Raw genomic sequence first — 20,660 nt, 5'->3', positions numbered from 1 at the left:
GTCAATGCAAATCAAATTTAATTATAAAATATTGCCACAGATTTGTCTCAGAGGCCTTTATACACCATATGATGACCTCTATCCCTGCCAGGAGGCCTATCATTTATCAGGATGCGCATGAAAGATTTTTATATCACATAAATTCTCCCAATGTTCATCCTCTTGACAAATATTAAACTTTGTAGAGACTGCTGCGATTTGCTTCTGAAATGAAGGAGCTTCCACTGTCTCTATATTGTAACTGGCTGTTAGTCACTTTCTGATTTTGTTTCTGGCCTCATATCAATTCTACCATTCTTACAACTGAAACATAGTCACGAAATCTCTGATGGATTTAGAGGCTGCATCACCGGTACGGCCCTTGTGCATGCCAGACACCAGCCGGCAGTGGCATTGAGCCAAACCTGAGCGTTTGTTTGGGGTTTTCACTGTTTTATCTTCACTAATCCCCCGGAATTGAATTACATAAACAAATGGCCACAACATACAAACACATGTGCATGTATTCACAAAGCCAGCGAAGAGCAGCTGTTTGAACAGTGATAATTTCCAAATAGGGTGGGTGTGGAGAATTAAAATGAGGCATGTCCGTAGCTCATGTGAAAAATATGACTGACGTTGGTATTGGTGATCTTAACAGTCCCGCAGCACGGACAGCTGCAGACACCACTGACACATAGTTCATCTTATTGTACTACTTTCTAGTCCGACTGGAGTCCACTTTGAGGATGCATGTGCAGTTGGTGCCATGGTCTGGAGGGTACATGGGCACACACAGCCTAACATACTACCTCTGATGATGAAATCTTTGTCTCTTGGATCCTAGCGGACTCCTCTGTACTTGCATATGCGCAAAGTATGACACTATGAGACAGCAAGAAAGAAACAAAGGTTAAGAAAGGTAGTCTGTGCTCCTGTTCCTGGCATGTGGCTTACGATAGTCTGGCCAGAACTCTTACTCTCTTTGCTGGCATGCTGAGAGCTCAGTGAAAACAAAGCTTTTCGGAACTGGGTCCCACTAGAAACAGCATGTAAACAACAGTGACGCAGCAGCCTGCCAGGGCAAGATTAGCTTGGCAAGTGCAGTAGTTAGACGAGAGTGAGTCAAATCAAGAGACACGTGCAGCGCCTCGAAGCAGCTGATACACTCTCACACACACTGTCAGCTGGGGGAGGTGTACTTGCAATGTTGCAAAAGACCGAGTCACCTGTCTCCCACTGCTGTGTTTAATCGATGTATCCATCAACCTCTATTCGGAATTTGGGAGAAATGAAAAGAACGGCTTGTTACAAATCAAAAGCATGTCTCATTACTAATCAGATATGTGAACATGACTCCACACCACTTGTCATGACCCAGCTCTCTCTGCGTTTTAAAGGGGGCCTTACTACTTGTCATGCGCTTTTCACTGCTCAATGTGGATTTTCACTTTGACTTCTTGGATGACGTCTGTTCTTGTTTGCTCATAAGCTGCTTTGATAAAACAATCACAGAAAAATTGCTTCAGATTTTACATGTGTTCTAAAAGGTACCTTCAGGCTCCATATGTTGCTGGTAAATAAGCTATGGTAAACTGCATTAACATGATTAGATTCATTACCATGTACAATAACATGGATGGAACTCTAATGTTATAGATAGTGAACGTATATTAAATGTCTCAAATATAAGTCATAAACCTATGAAGATTATTATCCTGATCCTCATGGGACCAGGAGAGAGTGACACCCTCGTCACAGTAGGATTAACAGCTTGTTTCAAATAATGTTATTCCACGGTTCACGTAAGACACAGACAATAAAAATCCCTGGGCATGACCAGTGGAGACCCTTACATAGACAACTCCATGGGCGTACTATTTCCCATAAGGCAACTGTGAAGCTTGCAGGCAGCAGAAACTAATGAATTTTAGTGAGAGCTCTCTCAGTTGCTCTTTCTCAAATATTAATACAGAAAGCAGCAGAAGGATATTGATCAATGTAACACAGAGGCAGAGTAAAAATGTCACTGATAATGATGCAATCCAATGTTGTGTCCTACCCGAGTCTACTAATGTTACTTTCACACATGCACATGCAGTATATACACAGGGCTTGTGATCTTAGTAATTGTGGGCCTGATGTTTTTTGGTTGTAGCATCATTATTTTTTGTTCATGACTGCTGTATCCACACATTTTATGAATGATGCACAAGAATATGCTCACATACTCACCCCTTCTTCTTAACATTTCATGTTTGCTGTTTTTCCTTCATTAATGAATGATTATTTTCACTACTGATTGATCTGCTGATCATTTTATCTGTGAGTTGATTAAATCTTTGGTCCATAAATTGTCAGAAAACAGTGAAAAATGGCTGTCACAATTTCCAAAAGCTGAAGGTTATGTGGTCCACTGGCTTGTTTTGTCTTTTTCAACTAACCATATACAGCTAAATAGCCCAGTTTGGAGTGGACGTCAGTTATGTCACTGCAGCTGCATGTGGTGGCAGAAAAACAGCTGAAACAAGCTGCAGTACAGCAGCAACCCAAGCACAAAGCTGGCATTCTCAGTAGGCTATAACATAAACACGCACACAGTACAGATACACACATTTATTAACCTGGCACTGAAACTGTATTAGACTTGTCATATATCAATGTGGAACAATAGACTTAAATATCATGTCATTCAAAACAAGCTTCTCTCTTGTAAAAGAACCGTTTGTCCTGATAATCTCTAAAGATAAGGCTGACCTTCACAATCATAATAAAACAATGATCGCTCACTCTGCTGACATTGTAAGAGGATTATTTTATCTCTTTGTGTAAAAAATACTTACAGCAAGCTTTTTCTCTCAATTTCTCTACGTACTTTATGCCTTGCATCCACTGCATTAACATTTTTAAAAGGGTCATATCCTTCTTCTCCCTTTGGTCGATACTATTACATTAGACCTACCCATTCTTTAATTATAATATCAAGACTTAAAAAAAGTGTGTAAGTGGTAGGAAGTGCTACTGTAATAGTTAGTGCACATGGAATTTTTCTTAGATAAAAATACCCCCCAAAAAATCATCCCAGTGAACCAAAACAGATACTTAGCGTCAGTTTTTTTTTTTTACCTCAGGGATTTTTCCTATCAGTTCTATAACTAATTTCTTTCGATGCTCCATTAGAAAGACTCAGTGATACTGACAGTTTAAAATCTCATTTAAAACTTGAAATACAGAAATAAACCAGAGGTGAATCAGGAGGCGTAACTGATAACACTTAACACCAAACTCAAACTTCGACTTTAATTTGATTTAATTTGATGTAACTTACAGCATACAATGTTACAACAACAGTGTTAATTTTTTTTCTGCCTGCAGCTATTTTGTCAATAATTACGCCCACTGTAAGCACTACATTCACTTTACATTCATTACAAGATCATGTCCCTCACCCCTTGTATACAATCTTTTACAGTCTATTAAACACTGTCATACAAAGTTAGAATGCTTTTGCTGAGGGAAATTAATTAATTAATTAAATCTTGTGATCAATCTTGATAGTAATTGAAACAACTCCTCCTGGAAAAAGTATGTGTATGCTTCAGTATTTTCATCCATGCAAAATTGATTTGTGTGACGTAAATGTCGTCATCCACCAATATTCACGAGGGTCCATGTGGACCCCTACGCTGACATCAGCGTGCAACCAAAAAAATTTTGTCCACGTGCACTGTCTGCATAGCCAGTGCGCCGACTGTACATGCTCCAGATAACAAAATGGATTCTTGTTTTCAAGAGAGGTTGTGTAAGGACACACAGTGTTACCCACACTTATATGATTGTCCGCTGAGACAATACAAAGACAACCAAATGGCATCGAACTCGTGGCCCTATTGTCATACTCTTGTTACGCGGTCACATATTTTCTCTTTTTGCCTTCTTCTTGTTCTCTTCCTCTACTTCTCCTACTTCTTTTATACTACTTTACTTTTGGATTGGGAAATCTAGGGATGACAATGTGGGTTGAAGTTAACTCACACATTCAAGCTCCCCTCAAAAGGATTTGAAATACATTTTGTGATCTTCTCACTTTTACTCTATCCACCATCAGAAAGAGGCTAAAAGGAGTACTGAGCTGTAGAGGTGGGTGTTAATGCTCTGACCTTGGCACAGCAAATAACCCAATAATGGAGTTATCTGATTATTAATATCATACATATTGACTAATGCAGGTTGAAGACAATATTTCCAGCAATGCAGTTTGTGCCGCCTGCCACCCTCCAACTCCAAGCAAAGGTCACAGTTTGCTGGGTCACTGAGATAATGTGTAGCCACAGGGGAGCTCCCAGCTTCAGCACTTGTCAACTGTCAACTTTGATTAATTGTACATTTATGTGTCATTCTCCATTTACACCTCATCACCGTTTTTCTTCATTCTTCTTCACTCTGATAACCGTTTCCCTCCTACTGTACACAGCCTCTCTATACTGATTCTTTTCTCGGTTGGCACACAAAGATGCTACATTATGTGTACTGCATATGTGTGTTTGTGCATTTTCTGTTGTACAGTATATGGCAATGAAAAGAGGGGGTATATGTTTATTTCTCAAATGTTCTGTACAAATTAAAGATTTAATTAATGTTCATAGTGTGCACAAACAGGACAAAGAAAAAAGATGTTTTTCTGTGTCGATGGCTGGCTCAGTCTCATCCTCCACTAACTCACCCTACGGTGTCCCCCAAGGCTCAATTCTGGGTCCGATTTTATTTTCCATTTATATGCTCCTGCTCAGCAACATCATCCATAAATTCAATGTTAATTTTCACTGCCACGCCGATAACACACAACTTTACCTACCAGTCAGACCTGGTAATAAGTCCAACATAGCAACCCTCCACACCAGTCTCGCTGAAATAAAATACTGGATATCAGACAACTTCTTGCAATTAAATTAGACAAAATCCAAGGTCATCGTACTTGGTCCACCTGCAAAAAGAATCCAAAATCTTGGAGTAATATTTGATCAGGATCTGTTTTTTACGAAAGTTGTTCAATCATGTTTTTATCATTTGAGGAACATAGCCAAGGTCAAGTCACTAGTTTCTGCCACAGACCTGGAGAAACTTATCCATGCTTTTATTTCCTAGCGCCTTGACTAATGCAACTCTCTCTACACCTATCTCAGTCAAAAATCAATCAAGCACCTAGAGTTAGTTCAGAACTCTGCAGCTCGGCTAATAACCCAGTTCAAAAAAATGTGTCCACATCACTCTGGTCCTTGCATCCCTTCACTGGCTGCCCATTTAATTTAGGATCCATTTTAAAATTCTTTTAATTACTTTTAAAGCCAGACTTGGGCTGGCCCCTCCTTATATTTCTGAACTTTTTATCCCCTTATGAGCCATACACAGTCTGAGATCCTCTGGTAGTTCGCTGCTGGCCGTTCCAAGCTCTATGTTAAAAACCAAAGGAGACAGGGCCTTTGCCGTCAGGGCCCCTAAACTTTGGAATAAGCTACCAGAGGACATCAGACTTGTAGAGTCAGTTCCCTGTTTTATCTCATTTCTTAAGACACACTTTTATAAAAATGCTTTTATTGTGTGATGCCTTTTAATTTAATTTGCATTTCATTTTGATTTGTTTTGATGTTTGTATTTGATTCATGTGAGGCACTTTGTTATTTGTATTGAAAAGTGCTATACAAATAAACTATTATTATTATTATTAGTATTATTATTATTATCATTATTATTAGTAACCACAAAGCTGAGGCTACAGGGTATATTATTTGCTCCAGATCAAAATGACACAACTCCTTTAATGTCATGTGTAGTAGATCATAATGTTACATTCTACACTGTCGTACAACCTGAAGCTGTATCATCTAATGTAACAAAGACTGCCTTTAAATACTCATATAAAGTGTGTGTTTAACCTTTCACTGTTTTTCACGTCTGCAGAATGGACCAACTATGCCCTGAAACGCTAGGGCTTTTTTCTATAGTTCCTTATGATTTCTCTTTGTATATTTCCATGAATATAACAAACATCTATAATACTATATAATAAACCAAACATAAACAAAGTTTTTATCTTTTTATTATGAAAGTAAAATCCTGATTATATTTATGAGGTCTAGATGTTTTGAAAGATTGTGAGTTGGAGAGAAGATTACCTCTACCAATATTACTATTTTCAACAGACTTCAAAAGAACAAGTCCGTGTATGGCTGTTAGAGACATACAGTATGTTTTTTATCTTTTAGATCCATTTAAAATAATTTAGATAAGTAAATAACTACAACAGCAGGAGCTAATCTGCCTGCACTTTGAGGGTGGAGATTAACAGGATGGCAATTAAGTGTCAGGTTAAATCCAAAGTATTTACCTTTACCCTCACTAAATGATTGTAGACAGCGTATAAAAAACTGCCAAAATTGAGATCTTGCAGTACTGAATATTGTGGGCAAAGAAAGCCGGTTGCTGATATTACACAATCCTTGCAGACTCAAAGAATCTACTGTATTACACTTGCACTTTTGTCCTTACTTGCTTTCAAAACTTGTGCATTTGCAAATCTCAACTCAGAGTTTTGCGTTAACTCCGAAACGTCTTCTAAAACTTCTTTCAAAACATCAACATGCCTTTATGCTCATCTTTGGGTTTGTACTTAGTGAAAAAATCTGTAACCCTGTACAACTAAGCTCAGCTAAATTCACTTGCACTATACTATAAATGTAGTGCTCCTTTACACCACAAAGAAAGATGAGAGCAGCAGAGAGAGAAGTAGAGTGGAAGTATGTGTGTGTGTGTGTGTGTGTGTATGTGTGTGTGTGTATGTGTGTGTGTGTGTGTGTGTGTGTGTGTACGCGTGTGTGTGTGTGTATGTATGTGTGAGCGCATTGGTATTGGGGGGCTGCAGATGGATCAAGGCAGCGTAAACCAAAAAGCTGCAATTTGCTTTTTCTGCACTTAAAGTCATTTGAATACTTTTAAGGTTATCAGTTGACAACAACCAGCACTCGAAGGTGCAGCAATGAATGTTCACCTTTCATTCTGCTGAACAAAGGTTAGTTCACTTTTTCCCCCTCTTCCTATACAGACAAGAAAAAGCCTGCAGTAATACTATGGTTTTGAAGCACTTACTGTATATCTATCTATCTATCTATGTGATAAGACTTATCTGTCTGGGTCTTTGTATGTGCTTTTGTGCTTTGTTTTGTTGCAGGAATTTGGGGATTTTGGGTTTCAGGTTTCTGCCATGAAGCTGTTACATGAAAGGAAAACAAACAATGGCATTTGGAGACTGAGAGAAGAGCGAGTCACAGGTGATGTTTCATTCAGAGCTGTGGCACGGAGTGCTTGGAGGGGGGGTGGGCAACACACAAAAATAGGGATGATGGACGGGGTTCAAGCTGTGATTCTAACCATGAGTGATGGTCAAGGTTTTCTGGGCTGTGTATGCGTTTATGTCTGTCACCTGCTGCCAGCACCTAGAACAGATAAAGTCAGCTTCTCCTAGGTCACCATAACTTCAAAATCTCAAACTCGATCAACTCCTGAACCCATGTTTGTTAAGCTTCAGTGCTAATGAATCTCTTATGAAACTGTTTATCTCTTCTCATTCTTTTTTATTAGCAAAAGGCAATGGAAAACATTGGTAGCAGCTCCTCATTTTTACCCATCTGTTACTGGTTAAAAGGGCAGACATCATAGGTGTCAGATCAAATCATGTGTGGCTAATAACCATTATTTCCGTAGCGGCTAAAAGGAAAACTCTCTCTTTTCTGGTTAATGTGAAGCTGGTCCGCAAGCAGTATTCAAGACTGTTTATGACTGAAAAGACATATCACTCTGTAATACCACTGTACAACCACCAGTGGACTGCATGTGACAAACGGAGTGGCCACTCTTCTAAAGAGGGTCAAGCAGTCACAAAGTCTGACACTTGATTCAATATGGGATTCAATTGATTGAATTGATAGAATGCTATGAAACTTCATGCCTATTGTTTACTTTCTTGCAAGGAACAATGATATATAAAGAGTAGAAAATCAAAAACTACATAGTACAAAAGGTACGTATGACTCCCTTGCCACAAGACTTTCAGGCTATTGTGGTCACTGGGTACGGAGCAGCTTATGCGACTGCCATCCATACACATCTCTGTGAGAAGAGCACGTCCCTGTATGATGAAGTCCTTATGAGTCCTTGAGGACAACAAATGCAGCTTTTCTTGACTTCAAATCACACAGCAACATTTTTCTGCTGAATATGATAGCACTTTATAACACAAAATCAATACACTTCAGCTAAGGAAAACCATCTATAAAGAAGCAAAATACAGAGCATTTCAAATACATGCATTACAGTCAAGGCATGTGACCCGAGTCCATAGAATGACAAATTCTGAGCTAACCTTCATATTATAGTGAGCCGTCAATCGCTCAGTAACTTGACATTACGGAGGATCCAAGTCCCAGGAGGCACACTGAGAGAACTATTACTCACTCGCTGCTCATGTCCCTCTTATACCATTCAATCACATTTAGCCTTCAAGGTTGCTGTCTTCATATGCCACCAATAGTCAAAGGCCCAACCTTATTCTTCCAGAGTTTTCGCTCCCGGTCATCATATTTTCTTCCTCCCTTTTTGCTTTCCAGGGTCAAAGTAATAAGTAGTACAATAGGGAGAGTTGAAGATGAAAGTATACAGTTATACAACACTGTAACCAAATGCCTATTTGTCTCTTCATATGGCAGACATACTGCCGCAGGCAAGTGCTTGTGTCAATTTCACTTTGCAGATCAGAGATGATTCTTTACCTTCACTTTCCTGCAGAACTAATGAGACTATACAAATAAAAATAGGATCACAGTCGAACAGTCACACAACTGTTCCCAAAAGAACAGTTAGAAAGCGCGTCCAGTATGAGAAGAAACCTTGTACTTCATTTTTCAGTATGTCACTCAAATGACTTAATAAACCAAATTTACTGGTTCATATAACTAGGGGGGCATTACTTGTGATAAACCATTTCATTACTGCCCTCTGCTCTGTAGTACATGAATGCAATGGGAGTCTTTGTTTGTCAGTTAGCTTTAATATATACCACTATAGTCATACTAAATTGAAAGGTTTCCAACTTTGTACTTGATTTTCTCATTGTGGCTGACTGTAACTGAGCTTGACATGTATGGTTTAAAAAGGAATGAACAGAAAATGAAGAAAAATACACTCGATTAATCTTAGAAAGAACACAAACTTACTGCCCCAAGCGAGGCCAGGGGTCTCGTCATCTGGTTAGGTGAAACAGAATTCAGATCATTGCATCTTCTAATCTCATAGAGTGCACAAGGAATTTAGCATTTGATCTGCCGCTCTACACGAGGATGTCATTGAGAGGGAGAGAAAACAATACAAACAGTGGAGCTTTTGTTCCTCTTTTAACTGTGAACTGCCAAACTGGCCAATGCTAGAGGAAAAACAAACCAATCGTATAAATGCTTTCATACAGGACACAGAGCCTTGTGTAAGACCTTTGTCTGACCATAATGAATAGGCTGTTTCACTAACACCATTAATAAAGTTCTAAACTTTGGTACTAGCATAAAACACTGATACTAGTGTTGTAATGGTTTTAGTAAAGCTTCAAACATTTTTATTAGACCATCACTGTGGCTCGTATGCAGCAAGGAACTACAGTGAAACACATTTCACTGACTCAGAAAAGAAATAAAACCAAAGTTTTAGTTTTATGTTCAAAAAAATGTTGAACATTTCCTTTAAGGTATCCACTTTGTGTTACCTGATGTCAAATTAGTTTTAGTTTTAGTGCAACATAAGCTTCAGATAAGGGCATTACACTGCCTTAGTGATGCCTATTAAAGATTATTTAAGATGCAATAAATAGCCTACTTGATCCTGATTCTGCACATGTGTAAATGTAAGTTTTTGGATGGAGCACTGAAATACTGCTCAGAAATCCCTACAACATTTAGAGAGAAGAGGCTAGGAGGAACAGAGAAATACGTCATAAGCAGAACATGGAGTTCCACTTGGAGTTGACACAGGCCTTAAAAACCTGGACTCCACTGTGAGTCCTTTCTCACACACAAACTCAGTGTTAACAGCTTTGTATCGAGCGACTGAAAAGAGAGACATGGGAAACCGAATAATGAAAGTTGTGCTTGTCTTGTACCCTGAGGTGCGCTCTCTCTCTCTCTCTCTCTCTCTCTCTCTCTCTGGGGAGCCACACTAAGAAAGTTGAACATGAAGCGTGCATATATCAAGCCTATTGTTTAACTCCCCCATGGGAGCTAACCAATAGCCAGTTCAGCTAAAGGAAAATACTTGAAAACATGTTGTGTAAGTATCATTCAGCTGATGACACAATAAGGACACTAATGGGATCTTCTTTTTTTTTAATTTTTTTTATGCTGAATCAGATGATCTCCCCCTTAACGTCTAGGTGTTAGTGCAATAGGTTTTTGTGTCCCATCTCAGGATGTCCAGTAGCTTTATAGGCAGCTTTCAGTCGCCTTGACTTGTAGTATAGTGTACGTTAATAAAACACCCAACATTTCACTAAAAACAATAATAATAATCATAATTCATCCTCTGAGGACCATGAATGGCTCTATAAATTTCACAGCACCCCATTAGATAGGTGTGAGTTATTTCAGTTTGGACCGAATTGGTGGACCAACTGACCAACCAACAGCTCAATATGAAAATGTTTCTGTCGATGTTGAAAGTTTTTCTAACCATGTAAAAGAGTCATTATTGTAATCTATTGTTGGATGGATGGGAAGGATGGATGAACTTTTAATAGCAAGAATGGGGAATTTGAAAAGATTTTAGATGTTTGAGGTAATAAAATCAGTCAAAGGGATAGTAATGGTCAAGAGGTTTACAGTTAAACTAAGCTCTTATTTCCTCTACTGATTTTATCGTAAAGAAAATCACAACTCTCGTCGCAGGACTCGCTTATAACAAAAAAAGTTATCGATGCTGGTCATGTCTATGAAAGCACTGAGTCTATAATAGGGTGAAAATAATGAGTAATTGAACTGCATGAGCTTGCCTTTTTTCCATTCAGTTAAGATGCACCACTTATTTTGAGTGAACCAATGAGCTCATTAATCTGGATCAAAAAAAAAGCTAATTCTTATTCATTTCAAAAGAAAAACAACTGAACTGTATTCGTGTTGGCTGTTTAAATGAACATCACAGCTGTAGTAGTGAGCATGTGGTGAAGGACTGTGTTGGTGCGGAACTGCGGATTACTCAGAGCAGACCTCTGTGACTTTTCATAACATAGCCAATTTCAAGTCTGCGGTAATGAGTCTGTCAAAGTGTATCACGTCACATGGTGTGAGAGCGTGAACTCTGAACTTTCCGCAAAAACATTAATTACCAATTTCTATATGAGGCGAAGCTGTGACAAGAGTACTGAACCGTGTTACATGTGCAGCATTATAAGATGCAATATGTTTACTCGTCTCTAATTGAAGGTTTGGTGGAAGAAGTCCATAGTCTGACATTTTGGGAAAGAATAATAATGTATAATGTATGCTAAAACAATAATTTAAGAAGAGTAACAGTGCACAGCCAAACTTGTGGCTCTGTGAAGTTACATTTGAGTTAAATGCTAATATCTGCATGCTAACATACTGAGAATGCTGGTGGCAGAATATTGATATTTTATAGGTATTATTTGCAGCCCATTAGTTATGTTACACTGGAGGCGTATTGCCTTTGAGGTAATGCTAATCAATTTTACTGTCTAAATCAAGAACGTATGGCCCAATTTTTAAAGCACAGATGGTTGAGCGCATTTTAAATATTTCCCAAGTTATTTGTGATCACAATACCAAGTACATTTCTTGCATCAACCATCAGTGGTGATGGTCGGAGGTGATGAATAATGCCTTTGCCGTGGACACCAGAGGTCTGAGTTCAGGTCTCATCCTCAACAAAATACTATATGGACCAATAAAATCCCCCAGATGAGCACCTGGCCTGATACTGATCTTTTTAAGTGGACTGATTATCAGCCAGATAAGGCCAACCCACAATCATTGTAAAATTCAGTTTCTGCTAAGTTACATTTCTTAAGTCACAGCTGGTTGTAAACTTAGTTTTATTGTCTCATTGCAGTGCTTGACCTGATGTTATCTTCCCAATGAATGCCACTCAGTGTGGTGCACAGATATTAAATTTGGGAGGAGGATGGATTAGGAATTGCTGTTGGCAGATAGCCTGAGTTTAGGTATCAAAATCGCTATTGGGATCTTTTTCCTTCACTATGTTGGTTTAACTTAACCAAACCTAATCCATACTGTAGCTGCTAGAGTATGGGGATATTACAAAAAAGGTCGACTGAAAAATTGGCAGTGAACATTCAAAAATCTAGTCACTAAACATAATCCCAGGGTTTACAGGGTCATCCAATATCAACGCTGTTTGTCAAGTGGGTTGCATTTTCACAGTGCTGCAGATTATTGTTTTGGCGGTGCAATTCCAGCGTGGGAGAGTCTGTAGTAAAATGAAATGGGACAGCCACATCATCCCTGTGCTGCAAAGTGAAACAATTGTTTGTGATGTTATTCAGTAACCCCATGTTCTCTGGGGAAAGCTTACTCTGAGGAACCTAAATCTAATGTTGGTTAATCAAATGTTTACAGTGAGAGAGATGAAAGGCAACAGATTACATTGTGCTCCTGATTTTCCTTTTTTTTCATTTCCACAAGGGGCTACACCTCATTTACTTGCGATGCCCGTTTGATGGGCTGCAGTGATGGATTGTGAGCAGAAAAACATGTGCATGCTAAAAGCCTCCAGGAGAGATTCCACAAAGTGCTGGCAAGATGCCAGTGCTCACTAAAGCTTGGCCACTAATTTAATTTACATCCAACAGGAGTGAAGGTCAAAACACTCTAACAACATATTTCATGCATGTTCTCTCCCAGTTTCCAGCCATTGATGGTCTTTTGTCTTCGAGCATGCGGTGTGCAGCTGCAGGCTGCTCCAGATGAGGAGCAAAGGTTTTTACTCGACAATTAGAGTGTCAATTACTCTGCTGACAACAGGAATTGAAGTAATTGTTTAATATGGAAGGATGAGATTAGCAAGAGTAATGGATAATTATTTTGTGGACGGATTAGACGAAAAAGGTGCAGCAAACACAATGGTGAGGCCCTGCAGCAAATAAAGCATGTATTTCAATGACACCACTGTGTTGCCATTAAAAGTAAAATACATTGTAGCATGTGTCATGATTTACTCTGCAAGTATCCAGGCCAGAGAAAAATATTACTCCCGTGGTACAATTCTGCTACCTGACCTGTGCCAATATACAGCTATTATACAAAGTATTATCTTACAGGTTTGGAAACAGTTGTGTAAGTTGTGTTCACATTTTTCATATTTTGATTAATTAGGCTTAATGAAGCGCCACATCTTCAGGCTTAAGACCTGTGATGATGAGATTACACTCCTGACCCTCCTTCACATGCAACTAGACATACTTAGCTCAGCGTTCACACAGTCAGACTGTACAGTGCTGGTCCAGCCTTAGAGGAATAATCACATTAGGACACAATCTTTCCATTCGGCTAACAATTGTCTCCTGCAGCCATACCAGCCTCCAGTTCCTGGATCACAGCAAACAGATTAGAGCACCCAGCAATGTCAGTGTTGGACAAAAACATTTAATTGATTTGTCCGCCTTGTTTGGAATTAATTTGCCTGCTGTGTTAGAGGTTGATGTTTCCTATTAAGGCCGAGTTTCAAAGCGCTTCCACGTCAGAGGATTTTAGGAAGGGATATTTCTGTCCTACGATCATGACAAACTTTCAACTAAGCGCTTCATTTAAAGCCAGTCATTACAGTTTGAAAATCCACTCAAAAAGCAGTCAAAATGCAGTGCACGCAGGTCATTAAAAATGATTTTACACTTAATAAGAATGAAGAGCAAGAGCCTGAGTAATAAATGACTTTTCGTGCACTAGAGCAGGTTTTTTAGTGAATTGCAGAGGCCAAAGGCATGAATGGATTACTAAACAGGCCTATCAGGCTCAGAGTTCAGTGGGTTGTAGCCTCTGTGAGAAGTGACTGTTATTAAGAGATTTTGCCATGAATTCTGGGTAACTGGTAAGACTTTTTTTATAAAGTTGCCAGCAGCTGCCGGTGCCTCTTTGCGGCAATGAATTAAATTATTTTTTTCAACCTAGCTATAGTTAACTAGTAAAGATGAAAAGGCAGCAAAACATCCTCTCATTCATCATTCGCTCTTCTCATGTTTTTTTTGTTTTTTTTCATGATGCATTTCCAAAGAAATATCACAAAGCCAGCCTATTAAACTTGGACAGCTTGGGCTTCATCCATAGTGCCTGCTGGAAATTTAAGCTTGCTTGTAATATTGTCAACAAGATGAAACTATTCATAGTCAGTCAAATATTTGATCATGTGGTCAGTTATAATTGACTCGCATCATAGCTGTGCCCTGGTAGTTATGTAGTGATAATAGAATTTTTTTTTTTTTTCTACAGCACACCAGCTTGGTAATGACTGCTGGTAAACACAGTAGCCTATTAATGAGCACATTTTGCACTGGGACATCTGCCAACAGAAATATACAAATATGTAAAGGAGAAGAACTATAAAATCTATATATCGTGAATTTGGCCACATTGAAAGATGGCATGGGTGATCACAGAGAGCAGGACGGGACCCAACGATACTGTCGCCCTCCCACTTTCTCCAATTTTCTTCTGTCTATCTGTCTTCGTCAGATTTATCAGACAAGGCTATGTTTTTCCAGTCTTCAACTGTCCAGTTTTGTTTTATTTTTGTTCTTCGCTGACAGGAGTGGAAGCTGACATGGTCTTCTGCTGTTGTAGCTCATTTGCCTCAAGGTTGGATGTGTTGTTCAATCTCAGATGCTTTTCTGCTCACCACAGTTGTAAAGAGGGCTTATCTGAGTTACCATAGTCTCTCTGTCAGCTCCAGCCAGTCTGACCATTACTGTCTGACCTCTCTCATCAACGAGACGTTTCTATCCACAGAACCGCTGCTCACTGGATGTTTTTTGTTTTTATAGACCAGTCTAAAATATCTTTGTGAAATCCCCCATGGAGTTACAAGCTTTTCACATGATAACTGATGAGCCACTGTCTGCGAGATGTGACTTTTCAAAGACTCCCTCCCCTCCCCTCCTTTTTTATGAAACTGTTTTTCCTCCTCCACATGTAAATGAGCACTATCTATCCCCATTCAGAGAAATAAACTCAATTATTTCACATAAACACCCACTTCCTGCTCAACATAATCATGCTCTATACCCTATTAAGTAAGACTTTGTACTTCAATCTGTTGCTTATGCAATTATGTTTCGTAACTGAAACTGTCTGCATTCTTATCTACACTGCTTCAATCCATTCTCTGTGACTGAGGATGATGCTCTTCACTCACCAGGCAGTTTGCTGAAGGGCACTCTATCCCTTGTCTCTATTTTGTGCTGTCAAGCCTCTCTGCACCTCTTCAGTGCTTCATTCATCATCTGCATCCAATCAACATCCTACATCTGCCCTGGAACCTTTCACCACCTTTTACAGTCAGTGGTAGCCTCCTAAATGTCTTCAACAATCTTTTACAATTCCATTATCTTTACTTATACTTTAAGGTGTCCTATAGAATTACTAATACTGCCTTGTATATCTTTTGGTCTTTATTTATTTGGACACTAATACGGCAACATCAACAAGAACAACACAAAAACTACCGTACAATAACAACAAAATGGAAAAAACATTTGATTTGGGGGGGGCTGCCAGTCCAACTCTGTCACAGGAGCAGTAGCCTGGATGTTCAGACCAGAAAGGCAGCATTTCTCCATGCTGGTCAAGAAGTGATTCTGCTCCTCTGCTCTTTTTTAATCACATATAGAACTGATTTTTATGATAACCTCATGAATTTATACTGTACAGCTTTTTATGAGTGCCTAGATAAGCAAGGTGTTGCTTCCTCTACAACAATAAAGTTAAAAGGACCATTGCTTTGTGTGATGACCTGCTGGGAGGGGCCTCTCTCCTGCCTGTGTGTGTGTGTGTGTGTGTGTGTGTGTGTGTGTGTGTGTGTGTGTGTGTGTGTGTGTGTGTGTGTGTGTGTGTGTGTGTGTGTTTGTCTGCTCTCTGTTTAGACACTCAGATTTATTTACTTGTTAATCAAATGTGCTGGCACTCTGTTCCGCATCGTTAGGGCTCACTTTAACCCCTACAATATCCAAACTGTTGCAGTTCATTCAGAGGGGGGGTACAAATGTCTATATCAAATTTCATGGAAATCCATGCAATAGTTGGTGAGACATCTTACTCAAAACCACACTCGTCAACCTCATGACGGTGCCAGAGGAAGAGGGAATCACTGCAGTGAGAGAGATTCATCATCTGGGGACCATGAATGTCTGTACAAAATTTCATGTCAGTCCAGCATGGCTAAAAAAAATCCCATTACTCTGTTTCAACTTTATTATATTATTATATCAGTGTAAACTTTACTGTTCCTCCACAGTACAATTTCTACATGACTGTGGTGTTTATTAACAGAAATGAAAGAGGTCCTGGCAATCTGACATTTAGAGTTTTCATAAACAAACAGCTAATTCAGAGCAGCCCAAATATCCCCAAGTGGAGTCAGAGGTAAAGAGACTGCAATAAATAACCGCTGTGCCGCCTATAATATTGTGTTTATTTCAGCAAAGCCTTACAAGATATTTACACTATATTCCTTTCCTCTTTTAAAATTAGGATTTGTGGAGAACACTGATTTTGCTGGCTGGAGATTTCCAAACAAACACTCAAACCTCCACAGAGAGGTCTCTGTGGAGGTTTGAGTGTTTGTTTCTATAAACCTCTGCAATTTATAGGTTCCTGCAAGCTCTTACAGTAATGACATTTATTACATTTTCTTGATTATCATAATTCATTTTTGCTGCTCACATAACTGACCTGTCAAGATTTCATCATAAAACTAGGTTGATGATGTATGACTTCAGAGTACTGCAGGCACCAGTCTTGTGTTTAACCCCTACAGTTTGCCATTTAGGCTCTTAACTACTATTCATCAATTATATGCCTTTTAGTCTTTTGGAAAACTACAACACCTATTCCCCTTGACTTCCTGCAAGTGCTGAGCATCCTTTTTTACTGCACCTCTTTAATAACTTGCTCTCTCGTCCGATTGGGTTATCCTCAGACCTGATACAATGGCATAATCGTAGGTGTTCAGAGCAGGAGGGTGGGAAACTGTAGCTTAGGATCTGTGTCACACATGAGAGGCAAAGTGCTGGAAGGAGACCAACACAGAGAGGGAAGCTGTGATGTAATCTTTTCAACAGACAAAGAAAGTCATGTAAGAGATAAGGAGAAAAGACAGCAAGAGATACGGCCTTCTCTTCAAACCAAAATCCATAGAGATGCTTAAATGAGTCATTTTGGAGGTAATGAGATTGGAGGTCTTGTGTGCATAATACATGTTGTGGGACTGTGCAGTCTGCAGTGTTTATTTAAATGTGTATGAAGGTGTGAAAGTATTCGTGATTGTGTATATTTGATCTTGCAAATGTGTTTGCACTAAAGTTAGTTGTGTGATGTTTGACTGTATCGGTGGAGGATTGTTAAGGTGAATTGATTAAGGCTTTGTTGCCATGGATGCAACTTGGGAGCATCTCTCATGACTGCAAATTGATTTGAATTAGAGTTACCTATATCTTGATGATGGCAAAGCATTTACTGATGGGGAAGCAGTTACACAGTCATCACAGCAGCAGAGGACTGCAGAAATCACACAGAACAAACTAGGAAAGCAAGAGTAAGTAAAATAAAGATCCAAATGCAAAAGTTCACTTTAAACTATGGATTGTCAAAATACATAAAAATGCATTTACAGCTGTTTCGTCCACTTTGAGGCAGTGGAACAAGCTATGTGTTATAACACTGTTTCCCAACCCTTGGCTGCAGACCGCATCATGGAACATTTGCTACCGGATTAGTCAAAAAAGCTGAATAATAATTACATGAACATATATTACAGAGAATTATAGGTTTAGGTATAGGCACTATCAACTTGTTGTAGTCTATCTGTCCTGCATCATTACTCCCTGTCAAGCCCCCAAGAACAGATGAGTGATTTTCAATTAAAGGTCATCAAATTGCAAGCTAAGTCCTTCACTACCCACTTGACTAGCTAAGAGAGAAAAAAAAACTGAGGAAGCTTGACAAGAAGTCAGGGGAGATACAGGGCATGACAGATGCGTCATAATATCCAAACTAGAGCTGAAACGATTAGTCATTTAACCATTTGACAGGAAAATAATTACTAATTACAATCGATTGATCATTTCAGTCATTTCTCAATCACAAATAGTGGAAAAAAAGCCAAACATTTCCTGGTTCAAGCCCCATTAGTTGCAGCCCTATTTCAAATGTCTGACTTAGACCTATATATAGAATTGTTTGCTCATGATACACTGCCGCTCCTCCCTGCTTGGCTGGTCCGCAACAATGCTATACATATAATGCAAAAATAAAGGAGAGAACAAGGAGAATAAAATAACAAAAAAACAACAAGTTCACAAGTTAAAGAAAAAAAATACTCTACATGCCAATGCTGTCAATTAAACGCGATAATTAGTGGTTATCAATGCCAAAACCTTTGACACATGTTACTATTTGCTGGCTGTGTGGTCTGATATTTGTATCCAACCCATCTGTAAGTTGTTGTGCGACTGACATGTCAAACCTGTGGAGTGTAGACACATTTTAATGTTAATCACATTTACTACTACATGACACTCTTTACAATAACACTGTCAATAATAATGATAGTTTGTTAAGCCTTAACATAGCATGCTCTGTGCTGAGGAAAAGAAGCCATTATTCAAAGAGGAAGGGAGACAGACATTTGGTAACAGTGAACACAACCTATTAATTTGGTGGCCTTGTCCTTGCCAATGGCATTTAGTGTGTAAATGTATGTCTGTGTGTTTTTATTCATTTATTAGTTTGTGAGGTGCCTGTTTGTAAGAGCATGTTCATGTTGTTCTTACAGTCTAAGCTGGGAGTGACAGACTCATACATAATGCATGCAGTACATGAGGATAAGGATAGCTGACATTTGGTTGCTTGTCATTCAGGATATATCTACCCTGGGGGAATGACCATGCTTGGAGATAATCACACACGGGTATTTATACACACACACACATACACATACACACACTGTACACACGCAAAAGTGTATTTCTCTTCGGGGTACTGTAAATGGCAGATGTCCCTGTCAGAGTCAAAGGCTCTATTCAGCTTTGGGACAAATTACCCAATCTCTGTGTAACATCATTAAACAATTGTTCATCTTCCCATTCATACAATTCAGTCTCAACGTATATGCAGTACGGGTTTAGAGAGGTTTCACAGCTTTATTACATGCATTTAAAATGTTGAATTGAGTCATATATTTCTTGATTAATCTGGGTATGATATTTCAGTGGGACAGACATGGATATTGGAATATAAATGGTTAAAATACAGTAGTGTACTGACTATAATTAGGTAGAAGATTGGGTAGCATGACAACATTACTCTGCACACAACCAGCCCATTATACACATTCATGTACAGAGACACACACAGCATATGATAGACACACATAGCACTGCCACAGAGTCATGGAAAAAGCAGTTGCTCAGCCAGGGCTTACTCTTGGAATCACACTTTTATTTTTAAACTGGTTGCTTTGTCACTTCAGTGAGAGGAAAAAAAATTTGATCAATGATGTGAACTTGTCACAAAAAGCATTAAAAGAGTTTCTTAAAAATTATCAGTTTAGTGGTTTGAGGGTTGTGAGAGGGGTGGGGAGGGGGTTGTGGGTAGAGTTTTGTTTGGGAACAAACTGTGCTGGCAAAGATGCTGACTTGACCCAAACCTGATTTAATAAGCCAGGATTTAATGAACTGCAAAAAAACAAAATGTTTATCATGTTATTATAGTGTCATATGTGGATGCAGACTTAAACATTCAGTCTAATTACACTGAGTTGGCAATTTATTTAGCTAAAACTAATGCAGTCTAACATAACAGTCTTGCAATAAATCCTGACTTCATGAAAGTTATAATGCTCAGTGTGAAAGCTGCAGTTTGTGGTCCTGTTAAATTATATTACGTTACACTCTATATATTTAATACAATACACTTCAACAGCATCACAAACTGCATCCTCCACGTTGATCATAAAAATGATAAACTGCCAACTGGGTGTATAACCACAGTTTTCCAGAGTTTTCATACTGGAACATTTAGCAGAACGCATCAATGTCTTGTCACTGCTGACAATGCTAATATTGCTCCATATCCCTGACTTCAACAATTAATCTGTATCCATTTTTCTGTATTTAATATGTGTAACTATGACAATTTGAAAATCTGTTAAATGCAGGGACGGCTGGAGGGGGAGGGTGTCAGATATGCAGTGTTAACACATTCATGTGCCTTCATGTAGAGAAAGCCTGAGGAATTAAGAGAAATTTGAGCCTAGTCATGAGCTTTAGGTTGAGAGTCAAAAGCTCTAATTGGGGTATGTGAGGCTGCGGGTGATTATGGTCATTTACAATTTTGTCATAATTG

The sequence above is a fragment of the Seriola dumerili genome, unplaced genomic scaffold (genome assembly GCF_002260705.1).
Source record: "Seriola dumerili isolate Sdu_G_001 unplaced genomic scaffold, Sdu_1.0 BDQW01000043.1, whole genome shotgun sequence".
NCBI lineage: Eukaryota > Metazoa > Chordata > Actinopteri > Carangiformes > Carangidae > Seriola > Seriola dumerili.
This window is presented reverse-complemented; position numbering follows the sequence as displayed.